General features: G+C 42.6%; 1 long non-coding RNA gene across 1 annotated transcript; it reads left to right on the top strand.

Annotated features, from left to right (window-relative positions):
* Window positions 1–253: 253 nt before the first annotated feature.
* Window positions 254–14,189, top strand: LOC104219368 (uncharacterized). Its single transcript, XR_709243.2, has 4 exons — window positions 254–737; window positions 819–1,034; window positions 1,124–1,220; window positions 13,991–14,189. It is a non-coding gene; the product is annotated as an uncharacterized lncRNA (long non-coding RNA).
* Window positions 14,190–14,212: the final 23 nt, after the last annotated feature.

Raw genomic sequence — 14,212 nt, 5'->3', positions numbered from 1 at the left:
AAATTTTTCTCTGTGTATTTCATTCCTGTTACTGTACATGTATATATACACTTACATCTGAAGAATAAGAATGGCATGAAAAAAAAATTATGTACATTTGTTCTATTCTAATTTGCCTACTAATAACAATTTTTTTCTCCTCAACTAACTATGTTCTGTCACATGTTAGTCACGTGAGGAAAGATTCTAGTATTAAGACTATCAAATGGTCTATAATTAATCTATCATTTCCTTGATCCAAAGGTTGTGGCTCCTCCACGTGTTCCAAATAATCCACTGAATACAACCTATGTAACATAGGTTACATCGAAGATAGCCACTTTGATCTGAGAACAGATGAGATTCTTCTAGGACGTCTTCTTCTTCATTCCCTCTTCTCTATTTGTAGGCAAAACTCCATGAAAATCAGAACTAAGATGGGGTTCTTATTCCCAACATCCCCCTCAAGTTAGAGGGGAACTTTGTGACCCCTAACTTGGCCAAAATCTCACGATGAGAATCCCCAGAAAGAGGCTTTGTGAAGATGTCTGCTAGCTGAGCTTTAGTAGGGATAAAAGAAAGAGTGATTAATCCCAAAAGAAATTATTAGCGCACAAAATGACAGTCAATTTTGACATGTTTTGTGTGTTCATGAAAAACGGGGTCATGGGTGACGTGGCTTGTTGCTTGCTATCAGAGTGAGAGGAATTGGTAAAGTGACTGGTGCAGAGAGATCCTCAAGTACTCGTACTAACCACGTAAGTTCTGTAATAACCCTTCTCATAGATCTGTATTATGCAGAAGATAAAGAAATTGATACCTGCTTCTTTGGTTTCCAGTAAATAGGAGCTTCTCCCAATGTTATGAAAAAACCACTAACGGACCTCCTTGAATCCTTGCAAGACGCCTAATCAGCGTTGTAAAATGCTAGCAAGGAAAATGATGGTTCTGATGAAATGAGAATACCTTGACCCAGATTAGAGCTGAGGTATTTGAGTACTCGTAAAGCAGCAAAGAAGTGAGAAACACATGGTTTCTGCATGTATTGACTGAGGGTGAGTATAGCAAAAGAAGAATTCAATCGAGTATTAGTTAAATAATTTAACTCTCCGACCAAGTGATGAAATACAGTGGGATTTTGCAGAGGTTGTCCATTATCAGCTTGAAGCTTGGAGGAAGGATCCAAAGGGGAGCTGACTCGAGGCAAATGAGACACATCAAACTTCTTCAACATGTCTAAGGTAATTTTCATTTGACTCATAATGAATCCTGCTTTTTTTCTCAAAATTTCCATGCTTAGAAAATAATGTATATTTTTCAAATTCTTGACTTTGAACTTAGTATTCAGAAAAGTCCTTGATGCTTTGAATTTCGTCTAAGTTATCTCCTGTGAGTAGTATGTCACCAACATAGACAGCTAGGATAGAAATAAGACTGTATGTATGTTTAAAGAACAAATAATAGTCATTTAGTGATGAAGAGTATCCCTTAAAACTTAGAGCCCCTGCAAGCCTAGCATACCATTGCCTGGAAGTCTGTTTTAAATAATATAATGATTTCCTCAATAGGCAGACATGTTTCGGTCTAGGAGGTTTGGGAATCTCTTGTACACCTCTTCTTGTAGATCCCCATGCAGAAATACATTGTTGACATCTAATTGAGGCACATTCTGATCTTTCTTGTATACAATAGTAAGTAGACACCTTATGGTTGTCATCTTTACCACCAGTGAGAAAGTCTCACTATAATTTATCCCTTCTCTTTGGATATTCTCCTGACCACTAACATTACCTTCAACCTTTCAATTCTGCTATCTGATAAGTGCTTTACATTGTACACCCATCTACAACGTAACGTTCTTTTTCTTTTAGGTAATTCAACCACATCCCATGTGTGGTTATCCTCTAGAGCTTTAATTTCCACATTCATAGCTTCTATCCAACCTGGATGTTGACAAGCCTGGCTAAAGGTATAAGGTTATATTAGGGTAGAAAGGGATTGCATTACATGCTGATTATTATGTGAGAGGGATGATAAACAATATTCCCTACGCTTGCAAGGTTGAGCAAAACAAGTTGTGGCTACATATGTGAACATGATACTACATACATAGTCTTTCAAGTAGATTGGTTGATTAGAAACCCTTCCTGACCTTCTCAAAGGCATAGGTTCCTAAGGTATAGAAATAGGTGAGTTGGTGTGTGGTGAATCTAGGATAGGGGAAATTGGAATTGGTCTAGGAGAGACTTGATGATGATGAGGAGTATATAAAGGGCTTGATGATGGTAGTGAGAAAACATCTGCTACTGCAGATTCTAAGGAAGTAGGTAGTAAATGTTCTTGTGATGTGGTTGAATAAGTAGGTTCTGTGGTAAAAGTTGAGGTTGGAAAAATAGGATGGTGTGATGTATTGATTTCAACAAAAGAAAAATGTGCTTCATGAAACTTTACATTCCTGGACATAAAAACTTTCCTTGTGGACAACTCCCATAGTTTGTATCCCTTCTGTTGAAGAGAGTAACCAAGCAGAACACAAGTTGTTGCCCTCTCATCAAACTTTCCTCTTCTTTGTGCTAATATAGAGGCATAACATAGGCACCCAAAGTTCCTCAAATAATCATACTTGGGTTTTTGCTTAAATAGGACCTCATATGGTGTTTTTCCATTAAGAACACTAGAAGGTAACCTATTGATAAGATGTGTGGCAGTCAAAATAGATTCACCTCAATATGACATTGGAAGCCTCGATTGAAACATTAAAACTCTAGCAATCTCTAAGATATGTCTATGTTTCCTCTCAACAATCCCATTTTGTTGAGGAGTTGCTACACAAGATAGTTGGTGCAAAATTCCTTCTGAAGCTAGTGTATACGGTCGAGATCGAATGCCTTAGATCTATATACTTGATGTAACGACCTGATCGGTCATTTTGAGCTCTAGTATGTCGTTCAGCAGTTTGAGGCTATGAGCAGCTTCACTTCAGGTATTATGACTTGTACGCGAGGTCAAAATGAATTTCAGGAAGTTCAACGTCGATTTGGAAAGAGAATTCTAAAGGGGACAAATCCCGAAATTACCAAAACCCGACCCCGAGCCCACGTCTCGAAATTCAATAATTTTTACATCAATAGATTCCTTATCTCCCCACGAGTGTATTCATATCAAAAATACTAAAATCAGAGTCCAAATCACCCCTCGAATCCTCATTTAAAAGTCTCTTAAACTCAAGCCCTAATCTCCCATTTTTAGCCCTTTAATTCCTTTAATTACAGCCTTAGTCCATGAAATACTACCATATAAATGTGTTTTAGGTCCAAAATCCTTACCTTAACGAAGTCTCCATGATTTCTCTCTTCAAAATCACCCAAAGCTCCCGAATCCATGTTTAAAAATGGTGAAAACCTTCAAAAATCGTGAAAGAAGACTTATATACATTTTGCCTAGGGACACCCGCATCTGCGGTCCGAAACTCGCTTCTACGGTACCGCATTTATAATTAAATCCTCCATTTCTGCGAAAATCACTAATCCATCCTAAACCGCCTTTGCGACCATATTTCTGCATCTGTGACATCGCAGACGCGATCTCCTTACCGTTTCTGCAGTCTCAGCTCACCTGACCAACTTTCGCTTCTGTGACTAACTTTCCGCTTATGTGGCGCCGCACCTGCGGTCCCCAATCCGTAGGTGCAAAAACACCAGAAGCAGCAAATTCAACTGCTGCAACAAAATTCCAACTTCTCCGTTAACCATCCGAAATCACCCCGAGGCCCTCGGGACCTCAACCAAAAGCACAAACATAACCCAATACCTTATTCAAACTTGTTCCAATCACCAAAATACCTCAAACAACATTAAATCACCCAAAACACCTCGGATTCAAGCCAAATTTCCTAAAATTTTCCAAATTACGCTTTCGATCGAAAACCCAACCAAACCACATCCGAATGATCTGAAATTTTGCACACACATCCCAAATCACACAACGGAACTTCTTTAACTCTCGGAATTCCATTCCTACCCCTATATCAAAATCTCGCCTACCAACCGGAAATTGCCAAAATATCAACTTCGCCAATTCAAGCCTAAATCTACTATGAACCTCCAAAATTCATTCTGATCATGCCCCTAAGTCATAAATCACCTCCCAAAGATAACCGAACCATCGGAACTCACATTCGAGCCCTCTAATATATAAGTCAATATCCGGTTGACCTTTCCGACTTAAGCTCCCTTAAAAGAGACTAAGTGTATCAACCCTTACCAAATCCTTTCCGAACTCAATCCGACCAACCCAATATCATAAAACATGGATAAACAAAGCATAAAGAAATAGAAATGGGGGAAACGGAGCGGTAACTCATGAGACGACTGGTCGGGTCGTCACATCCTCCCCTACTTAAACAAGCGTTCGTCCGCGAACGAATCAAAAAACATACCTGAAGCATCAAATAGGTGAGGATATCTGCTCCGCATCTCCCACTCGGTCTCCCAGGTAGCCTCCTCCACGGTCCGACCCCTCCACTACACTTTCACTGAAGCTATATCCTTTGACCTCAACTTTCAAACCTAACGACCCAAAATAGTTACTGGCTCCACATCATAAGTTAAATCCTCGTCCAACTGAACCGTGCTGAAATCCAAAACATAAGACGGATCCCCAATATACTTCCGGAGCATAGAAACGTAAAATACCGGATGCACACTCGACAAGCTGGGTGGCAAAGCAAGCTCATAAGCCACCTCCTCAATCCTCCGAAGCACCTCAAAAGGCCCAATGAATCGAGGACTCAATTTACCTTTCTTCCCAAATCTCATAACACCCTTCATGGGCAAAACCTTCAATAGAACCTTATCACCAACTATGCAGGACACATCTCGAACCTTCCTGTCAGAATAACTCTTTTGCCTTGACTGCGTTGTACGAAGCCTCTCCTGAATCACCTTCACCTTCTCCAAAGCATCCTGCACCAAATCAGTCCCTAATAGCCTAGCCTCGCCGGGCTCGAACCAACCAACTCGAGATTTACACTGCCTCTCATACAAAGCCTCATATGGAGCCATCTAAATACTCGACTAGTAGTTGTTATAAGCAAACTCTGTAAGAGGTAGAAACTGATCCCATGACCCTCCGAAATCAATGACACAAGCATGCAACATGTCCTCCAATATTTGAATAGAGCACTCGGACTGCCCGTCCGTCTGAGGGTGAAAAGGTGTGCTCAACTCAACCTGAGTACCCAATTCTCGCTTCACAAACCTCCAAAACTGCGATGTAAACTGAGTGCCCTTATCTGAAATGATAGAAACTGAGATACCATGCAAACGAAAAATCTCCTGGATATAGATCTCTGCTAACTGATTTGAAGAATAGGTAGTACACACAAGAATGAAGTGCGTAGACTTGGTCAACAATCCACAATCACCCAAATAGCATCGAACTTTATCAAAGTCCGTGGAATTTCAACAACAAAGTCCATAGTGATCCTCTCCCACTTCCACTCCGGAATAACCATCTGCTGAATCAAGCCACCCGGTCTCTGATGCTCATATTTCACCTGCTGACAATTTAGACACCGAGCCACAAATCCCACAATATCTTTCTTCATTCTTATCCACCAATAGTGCTACCTCAAATCCTAATACATCTTTGTGGCACCCGGATGAATGGAATACCGCGAGCTATGGGCCTCCTCCGGAATCAACTCTCGAAGCCCATCCACATTGGGCACACAAATCCGACCTTGCATCCTCAACACCCTATCATCACCAATGGTCACATCTCTAGCATCATCATGCTAAACTCTGTCCTTAAGTCAAGCAAATGCGGATCATCATACTGGCGCTCTCTGATGCGATCATATAAGGAAGACCGAGAAACCACACAAGCCAATACCCGACTGGGCTCCGAAATATCCAATCTCACAAACTGATTGACCAAGGACTGAACATCAACTGCAAGAGGTCTCTCCACAACTGGGATATATGCCAAACTCCCCATACTCACTGCCTTTCGGCTCAAAGCATTAGCCACAACATTGGCCTTTCCTGGATGGTACAGTATAGTGATATTATAATCCTTAAGAAACTCCAACCATCTCCACTGCCTCAAATTAAGATCCTTTTGCTTGAACAAATGTTGAAGACTGCGATGATCAGTGAACACCTCACAAGATACGCCATACAAGTAATGCCTCCAAATCTTCAATGCATGAACTATGGCAGCACTTTAAATCATGAACGAGTTAGTTTTCTCATGAGGCTTCAACTGATGAGAGGCATAAGCAATAACTCTACCCTCCTACATCAATACATAGCCAATCCCAACCCACGAAGCATCACAATACACGGTATATGAACCTGAAGCTGATGGCAAAACCAACACTGGAGCTGTGGTCAAAGCTGTCTTGAGCTTCTGAAAGCTCTCCTCACACTCGTCCGACCATACAAATGAATTACCCTTCTGAGTCAACTTGGTCAAGAGCGATGCGATAGATGAAAATCCCTGAACAAAATGGCGATAATAATCTGCCAAACCAAGAAAACTACGAATCTCAGTGGCTGAGGACGGTCTAGGCTAACTCTGAACCGCCTCTATCTTCTTCTGATCAACCTAAATACCCTCATTGGACACCACGTGCCCCAAGAAAGCCATTGAACCGAACCAAAACTCACACTTGGAGAATTTTGCATAAAGCTTCTCCTCTCTCAATCTCTGCAACACCACTCTCAAATGCTCCGCATGCTCCTCCTGACTACGTGTACACCAGAATACCATCAATGAAAACAATCATGAACGAATCAAGATAAGGTCGAAACATACTGTTCATCAAATGTATGAACGTTGCTGGGGCATTAGTAAGCCCGAAAGACATCACCAAGAACTCATAATGACCATATTGGGTCCTAAAAGTTGTCTTAAGAATATCCAAGTCCCTAATCTTCAACTGGTGATAACCTGAGCGGAGATCAATCTTGGAGAACACTCTCGCTCCCTGAAGTTGGTCGAATAAATCATCAATGCAAGGCAAAGGATATTTGTTCTTAATTGTTACTTTGTTCAATTGCCTATAATCAATGCACATTCTCATAGTGTCATCCTTCTTCTTCACAAATAGGACCGCCGCACCCCAAGGTGACATACTAGGCCGAATGAACCCTTTATCAAGGAGTTCCTGAAGCTGTTCTTTTAATTCCTTCAACTCCGCTGGTGCCATACGATACGGCAGCATAGAAATGGGTTGAGTGCTCGGCACCAGGTCAATACCAAAATTAATATCCTTGTCCGGTGGCATGCCGACAGGTCTGCAGGAAACACATCGAGAAAATTCCTCACAACTAGAACAGAATCAATACTGGGAGTCTCAACATCAAATCCCTCGCAAAGGCTAGATTCGAAAGACAGCCCTTCCCAACCATACGCTAGGCTTTTAGGAATGAGATTACTCTACTGGGAACATAATCAGTCACACCTCGCCACTCGATCCGTGGCACACCCGGCATAGCCAACGTGACTGTCTTAGCATGACAGTACAGAATAGCACGATACAGAGATAGCCAATCTATGCCCAAAATGAAATTGAAATCTACCATACACAATAATAAAAGATCCACACGGGTCTCCAGACCCCCAATAGTTACCACACATGATCGGTACACACGGTGTACAACAACAGTATCGCCCACCGGGATAGATACATGAACAGGTGAAGCAAGAAACTTACATGGCATACCCAAATAACGAGTAAAATACGAGGACACATAAGAAAAGGTGGAATCGGGATCAAATAATACAGAGGCATTTCTGTGGCAGACTGAAATAATACCTGTAATGATAATATCTGAAGCAATAACATCAGGTCTGCATGGAAGTGCATAGAAATGGGCCTGACCGCCCCCTGATCGACCTCCCCCTCTAGGGCGACCCCTATCTGACTGACCCCCACCCCTAGCTAGTTGAGCGGGTGGTGGTGAAGAAACTGGCGTTGAAGCCGATAACTGACCTCTCAGCTGAGATGAACTAGCATAACGATGAGGGCATTGCCTCCACATATGGCCCATCTCACCACACTCATAACAACTCCCAAGTGCTAAAGAAGGGGACTGAAGGGAACCCCTCGCAACAGAGTGACTAGCAGATGCACTCGGTATAGAATAGCCATGCACTGATGGAGCATAGGACGAACTCTAAGCTGGAAGGGTACTAAGTGATGACTGGCTCTGATGAGAATCGTGATAACCATGACCCGGCGATGCTCTACGATAACCTGGGCGAGCAGGCTGAGCATGCCTGAATGGACGGCCTCTGTCGTGCTGAAACTAACCCCTCGAAGGAGCACCACTGTAACTACCAGATCCTCGAGGCCTCTTGTCCTCCCTCTCCTCCCGCTCTTGGCGACGAACAAGCTTAATCTCATTGGCAATATCCACAACCTCCTCTAACATAGCACCAGATACCCTCTCCCTGGTCATGAGAATACGGAGTTAATAAGCAAGACCATCAACAAACCTCATAATCCTCGCCCTATCTGTCAGAACCAACCAAATGGCATGACAAGCTAACTCGGAGAACCTCAACTCATACGGCGACACGGTCATCTCCCCCTGACGCAACCACTCAAACTGCCTATGCAGCTCCTCTCTATGAGACTGCGGCACATGCTTCTCCAGAAAGAGAACAGAGAACTGTTGCCAGGAAAGGGGTGCTGCACCAACAGGCCTACGCCTCTCAAAATCCTCCCACCAAGTGAAAACAACTCCTGAAAACTGATAAGTAGTGAAAGAGACCCCGCTGGTCTCCAGAATACCTGCAGTACGAAGCATCCTCTGACACTTATCCAAAAAGCCCTAGGCATCCTTGCCCTCTACGCCATTGAAGATTGGAGGCTGTAATCTACCAAACCTCTCCAACCTACACTGCTCATCCTCCGACATGACAGGAACTACATAGTCCTGAGCAGCTGCAACCGGCTGGGATGGATGCGCCCCCGGCGTCTGAAGTCCCTGCACGACCTGCTCAGGTGTGCGAGCGGCGGGAGTCTGATTGCCTCCCCCGGCCTGAGAAGTAGCTGCGGTTGTAGTGGCTGAAACCACCTGAGCTAGGCTAGTGCAAACTGATAAGATCTGAGCCAAGGCCTCCTAAAGACCCGGAATCACAATGGGCATAGCTGGTGCCTGAGCTGGTGCTGCAGGATTGTCCATAACTGGGACCTAATCCTGAACTGGGACAGTTGGTGGATCTATAGGGGCTGCCCTCGCTGCTCTGCCTCTACCACGACCACGATCGCGTCCTCGGCCTCTGGTGGCCACAGCTGGTGGCACTGGTGGTTGTCCATCCTATCCAGTAGCATATGTCCTCACCATCTGTGAGAGAATAGAATAATAGGAGTTTAGTACTCGGATCAACAAGTTCGCACGACAAGAATTTCAAGAATATGAAGTTTTTCCTAAAGGTTCTGCAGCCTCTCGAGGATAAATACAAACGTCTCTGTACCGATCCGTGAGACTCTACTAAACCTACTCATGACTCGTGAGACTTATGTAACCTAGGCTCTAATACCAACTTGTCACGACCCTAACCCGGACCTGGTCGTGATAGCGCCGCTCGTGAAGACAAGGCCAGCTGACACTCCCCATTTTCCAATTTTTGATAGTTAAGCATTTAAGAAACGGTCTAAACATGATAAAATAAATCCGAAATAACCATGATAACATAGATACACGGAAGAACACCATACATAGCCCTAATCGGGGTGTCACTAGGCATGAGCATCTATAAGTCATAATACAAATCCGCTAAGTCAATAAACTAGTACAACTATCTGAAAATATATAGAAGTGATAAAGGAGTAGAGACACGGGGCTGAGGACGTCAAACAGCTACCTCGTGAACTTCAGATGTCTGCCGAGAGCTCTCAACTCACACTGGCAGGATTAGCAACGCCTGAATCTGCACACAGGGGTGCAGGGAGTAAAGTGAGTACTCCAACTCAGTGAGTAACAAATGTAAATAAAAACTGAAAGCAAGAAATCACTTAAGGCATAAAGCATTCTATAATGAAGCAGTAAAACCATTTAAAATCAGTAAATCAGTGAAAGATAGGTAAACTCCTTTAACTCAAATGTAGTTTCATGAAAAAGCCTTTTTCAATAATTAAGCAGGTAATTGACAGTCAATTATGAAAAGTAACCACATAAAGGCTCGCCCCTCGGGCACAGTGTCAACAAATCAGCCCCTCGGCAACATCTCAGAATAGTACCAGCCCCTCGGGCAATCACATAGAACGATACCAGCCCCTCAGGCTCTATCTCACATCACAATGGGTACCCGCGCTCAATAGGGGTGTGCAGACTCCTAGAGGGGCCCCTTACGGCCCAACCGCAATATCAAGCCACCTCGTGGCATCATCACTATGCCCTCGACCTCATATCAATCAAGCCACCTTGTGGAGTACATATCTCAGGCCCTCGGCCTTATAATCAGTATCAAATGTTTCCTCATAATATAGGCCCTCGACCTCACTCAGTCAAAAATCCTCACAAGCCACTCGGGCAATAGTAAAATAGTGTTTCTCAGCCCAAACATCATTTAAAAATATATTTTAAGTATTAAAACTGAGTAAACATGGCTGAGTACGAAAACAGTGGAAAATAACATGACTGAGTTCAAGTATAAAGTCAAAATAATGAGGAAATACCAGTAAAAATTCCCAAAGGGTTCAAATAGTTGGTACTAGGCTCAAATATGGCATTCATCCCAAATAAAGATGATAGCAAATAGTTTTCAATCAAATACGCGGTAAAATCATCAATCGGGACGGACCAAGTCACAATCCTTAATAGTACACGACCCCACGCTCGTGCCTCACCTCAATATAGCACTACGATGTGCAATCCGGGGTTTCAAACCCTTAAAACATCATTTACAATTATTACTCACCTCGAACCGGTCAAAGCTCTAGCTCGCGATACATTTGCCCCTCGAATCGGCCTCCATGCATGTCAAATCTATCCAAAATCAGTACGAACACGTCAAAATATGCTAAGGGAACGAAGCCCAAGCGAAAACAATCAATAAAGGGCACAAATCCCGAAATTACCAAAATCCGACCCCCCGGCTCACGTCTCAGAATTTGATAATTTTTACATCAATAGATTCCTTATCTCCCCACGAGTGTATGCATATCAAAAATACTAAAATCGGAGTCCAAATCACCCCTCAAATCCTCATTTAAAGGCTTCTTAAACTCAAGCCATAATCCCTCATTTTTAGCCCTTTAATTCCTTTTGTTATAGCCTTAGTCCATGAAATACTACCATAGAAATGTGTTTTAGGTCCAAAATCCTTACCTTAACAAAGTATCCTTGATTTCTCTCTTCAAAATCGCCCAAAGCTCCCGAATCCATGTTTAAAAATGGTGAAAACCTTCAAAAATCGCAAAGGAAGACTTATATACATTCTGCCCAAGGACACCCGCATCTGCGGTACCGCATTTGCGGTTAAATCCTCCACTTCTGCGGAAATCACTAATCCAGCCTAAACCGCATTTGCGACCATATTATTGCATCTGCGACCGCTTCTGTGGTCTCAGCTCACCTGACCAATTTTCTCTTCTACGACCACCTCTCCGCTTATGCGGCGCCGCACTTGCAGTCCCCAATCCGCAGGTGCAAAAATACCAGAAGCAGCAAATTCAACTGCTGCAACAAAATTCCAACTTCTCCGTTAACCATCCGAAATCACCCCGAGACCCTCGGGACCTCAACCAAAAGCACAAACATAACCCAATACCTTATTCAAACTTGTTCCAATCACCAAAATACCTCAAACAACATTAAATCACCCAAAACACCTCGGATTCAAGCCAAATTTCCTAAAATTTTCCAAATTACGCTTTCGATCGAAAACCCAACCAACCACGTCCGAATGACCTGAAATTTTGCACACACATCCCAAATCACACAACGGAACTACTGCAACTCTCGGAATTCCATTCCGACCCCTATATCAAAATCTCGCCTACCAACCGGAAATCGTCAAAATATCAACTTCGCCAATTCAAGCCTAAATCTACTATGAACCTCCAAAATTCATTCCGATCACGCCCCTAAGTCATAAATCACCTCCCAAAGATAACCGAACCATCGGAACTCACATTCGATCCCTCTAATACATAAGTCAACATCCGGTTGACTTTTCCGACTTAAGCTCCCTTAAAAGAGACTAAGTGTCTCAACCCTTACCAAATCCTTTTCGAACTCAATCCAACCAACCCAATATCACAAAACACAGATATACAAAGCATAAAGAAACAGAAATGGGGGAAATGGAGCGGTAACTCATGAGACGACTGGTCGGGTCATCACAGAATCTAACTTTGAATTTGTAGAAAAAATGAGGCAGCTTATATCTAGTGTAACCGCACCTGCGAGGTTGTGGCCGCAGGTGCGGAGCTATAGAAGCAGAGTGGGAGTCGTAGGAGCGGAATTGGGCAGCCAAGGGAAGGATCGCAGATGCGGGGTATTGGCCGCATTTGCGCAAGCGCAGAAGCGAGAGAGCTGATCGCAGAAGCGGAAGAAGACCGCAGAAGTGGTAGTGGGGGCCACACCTGCGGGATAGCAGAATCGGTCAAGTGACTACATGTGCGAAAATGCTAGAGGTAGTGAGTTCTTTAAAAATCGGGATTTGGCCCATTATCCTTCATTTTGTTTCTTGGTTGGGCGATTTTGGAGCCTTTGAAGTGGGGGATTTCATCATCAAGCATGAGGTAAGTTACTTCCACCCCTTGTGATTTAAATACTTAATATTATTACGGATTAAAGTATGAAAATTAGTAGAAACATGGGGTTTTGGTGGAAAGACCTAGAATTTGTATTTTTGGATTTTGACCACGATTTTGGGTATGAAATTGAGAGTAAATTATATATTTGAATTCGTGAGGTTGTGGGTAAAGTTTATCTTCAAAAAAATTCGGAATTCGGGCACGTGTGCCGGGGGTGATTTCGTCAACTTTTCTAGCGGAGTTGAGATTTTATATAAATTGAATTGTTATAATTATTAGGGTGTATTTTCATTGGTTTGCCCGTTATTTGGCTAATTTTGGAGCGTTGGGCATCGATTTGAGTAGTCAGAAGGGCTTGGAAGCCGATTATTGAACTTCGGAGTAAGGTGAGTCTCCTTTCTAACCTTGTAAGAGGGAACTGTTCCCATATGTGAAATAATTGGTTATGTGCTTCTATTTGTAGGGGCTACGTACGCACTAGGTGACGAGAGTCCATGCGTAGTTACTATTATGTTTAAGTCCGGGTAGTCTAGGACCCAAAAACATGCTATACTTGGAATATTTGTAATCTTATTGACATTTTGAATTGCTTAAAGCATATCAAATTAGTAAATGAATTTCCAAAACGATTAAACTTCACTTTCTTTATCATTAAAAGAGAATCAGCTTTTCCTTGGATAAATGTTCCTTGATAAATTCCTAATTGGTTGTTTGAATATGTGTATCTATGTGTGTCCGCGTTGCATGTATGATTCGCGAGCAGGGTGCTTGTTTATTTATGTTGACCGCGTCGCATGTATGATTCGCGATCGAGATAATAGATACATCTATGGTTCGCGCCATTAGACCCTCTGGCAGTACACAGTTTAAATATTGTTGGATCGGATCGTACGTCCTCGACATGTTTTACGCATGCTTGTAATGCTTGCTTGAGATTTATAAATTTTGATATTTGCTCTCCCTGGCTTGAGATAAATGTATAAATGATGAAAAATGAATTTAGGAATTCCTATTAATGAAAGAATTGCTTACTTGCTTCATGCTATTGAGTTACAACCATCTTTATGAAAATTCATGATTTACTATATTATTGGAATATTATTATTGGACCACTAGTAAGTGTCGAAGTCGACCTCTCGTCTCTACTTCTTCGAGATTAGACGGGATACTTAGTGGGTACACATTGTTTTCATACTCATACTACACTTGTTGTGTATTTTTGTTGCACAGGTTCATGTGTGGCTAGCGGCTTAGTAGAATAGCGGAATGGTTGATACGGGACTTAGGTGAGTTGCATCTTGCGAGACGATCCGCAGCCAGTAGAGTCTCCCTCAGAGTAATGTACTGTATTATCTCATTCTTGTCCAATTGTATTCCGGACAACTATTGTACTTTATTTCATTCCCTAGTCAATGCTCATACACTTGTGACACCGGGTTCTGGGATTATTAT

This window comes from Nicotiana sylvestris, chromosome 8 (assembly GCF_000393655.2).
Source record: "Nicotiana sylvestris chromosome 8, ASM39365v2, whole genome shotgun sequence".
Classification (NCBI taxonomy): Eukaryota; Viridiplantae; Streptophyta; class Magnoliopsida; order Solanales; family Solanaceae; genus Nicotiana; species Nicotiana sylvestris.
Note: the sequence above shows the minus strand (reverse complement) of the source record. Positions and strands in the feature narration are given on the sequence as shown.